Source organism: Primulina eburnea, chromosome 2 (assembly GCF_022965805.1).
Source record: "Primulina eburnea isolate SZY01 chromosome 2, ASM2296580v1, whole genome shotgun sequence".
Lineage (NCBI taxonomy): Eukaryota > Viridiplantae > Streptophyta > Magnoliopsida > Lamiales > Gesneriaceae > Primulina > Primulina eburnea.
Window position 1 is genome coordinate 16520076 of NC_133102.1, and position 2044 is coordinate 16522119.

The following is a 2044-nucleotide window of genomic DNA, read 5'->3' on the forward strand; positions in this document are numbered from 1 at the left end:
CTGGAACTGCCGGTGGTATAGGACTCGAATCCATCTTGCCTTTCCCCTTGAATCGATCTCTGCCTCTCTGACTCGAACTCTGGCCCCTCTGAGCAATGGCCTGGTGTCTCGCTTGCCTCTCCCGGTCAATGTCCTTCTCGTCTTGCTCGGCCAACAAAGCTTTGGACACGATCTCCTTGAAAGTAACGGCCTTGGACATGTTGATATGTTGACACCTCTGACCCGTAACAATAAAAATACGCAGCGGAAATAAATTTTTCTTTAAAATATGGAAGGAGTTTCAAAATACATTTCTTTAAACATCTTTACAAAATAGCAATACATGATCATTTAAAATGACATAACAAAATACAAAACATCATTTCTATGATCATGCCAAAATCTTCCTTCCAACGGTGTATGCATATGACCCCCTGTCCACAGTCAACGTCCCGGGCCTCCACTCTGATCTGCATCACAAGAAATAACTGAAATGAGAATAAATCTCAGCAAGTGGAACTCTTACATAGCAATGACAATATACTCTGAAAACATAGCTTTGAAATCATAAATACCATCAACTCTGAAACATAAACTCTGAACATGAATATCATAGCAATAGCATAGAAATGAGATGGTATTTCTCTTTACTCTGGTTGGATTGATATCAATAGTAACTCTGCTCTGGGGTGCTCATATCCCAAATCGATATAAACCGATAACTCTGAGGGATATAAACCTATGGTCGTTGATCAACTAATTGCATGCAATTCTCTGGCTATATATTTATCAATCCAATAGAAACATTTAAACTCTCTTTGGCTTTAACAATCACTTTGAAACTCTATCTTTTCTCTTGTATTCCCTTTTGAACAATAATGAGACATAAAAGCCTCCAATATGCATAGCAATGGAATTAATACATAACAATGAATCAATTGAAGGGAATAACACATTAAAACCTTTGAAACACAATACATATAACATCATGTGAGCACAAGGGATGAAATTCCACTTACAACCCAATAGAACACCTCAAACTTAGCTCTTGGTCACCACCTACAACAATAATCCATAAATAACACCAACATCAACTCTATAATCAAGAATCCATGACAATAAATCCATAAATCCAGAAGAACAACAAACCCAAGTCAACTCTTAACTCAAAACCTTAAAAGAATCGCACAAAAAACTTACCTAAGCTTCTTAGCACCAAGGAGAACGTCGATCTCAACTCGAATCGCCAACAAGAAGCTTGGATTGAAGATAGGAAATGAAAGAAATGGATGAAAACCCTAAGAAATGGAGAGAATTTCGAAATGAAAAGAAGAGAAAAGGGTAAAGTGATGGCCAACCACTCCAAAAAGCAACTTAAAAGCTCGACCATACCTCCACCGCGGGTGCGGTCACACAAGCGCCGCGGGTGCGCCAAGCCTTCGACCAAAAACCATTTTCTGAACCACTGAGACCGCGGGTGCGCTCCATTAAGTACCGCGGGTGCGCTCCTGCATCGGTCCTGCCATAGCGTACTCTGCGCACAACTTCTTCAAAGATCGCCTCAGAAACGCCTCTTCCCATCCGAATTAGAAAAAGTGGTAAACTACAAAGTTGTAGCTCTATGTCTTATCTTGACTCCCTCAAAATTTCAGATCATTTGGAGGTCTGAGTAAAAAGTTATGCTAAATCTCCCAACCTGTGTCACTGGAGGAACGTCGAATCACACGACACACTTCGGGACACTTTTGGCTTACCTTCCACAATGATTTGAACAAAACTCAAAATAAGAAAGTTATAGCCTTATGTCTTATCTAACCACTCCAATTGGCCTCACCTCATTTGGATCAATACACCATTTATCATGAATTTAATCGTAACGCCGCTACAATAACACTGCACATCATCTATAACCAACTATACTAAAATCATAAATCTAAACTCTTAACATCCAAACTATACTTAAACTTAACCAAGTAGTCAATAAACTTATGAAATATTAAACCGTACCGTACACCAGGCTCGGCTATTACATGATATCTCTACGAATCTCTGCTCTAAGGCCTCG

The 2044-nt window shown here is 39.5% G+C and overlaps 1 long non-coding RNA gene across 1 annotated transcript; it reads right to left on the reverse strand.

Moving 5' to 3' along the window:
- Nucleotides 1-376: 376 nt before the first annotated feature.
- On the reverse strand, nucleotides 377-1808 carry LOC140824614 (uncharacterized). Its single transcript, XR_012116395.1, has 3 exons — nucleotides 1180-1808; nucleotides 999-1038; nucleotides 377-449 (listed from the first exon to the last, which is right to left on the reverse strand). It is a non-coding gene; the product is annotated as an uncharacterized lncRNA (long non-coding RNA).
- Nucleotides 1809-2044: the final 236 nt, after the last annotated feature.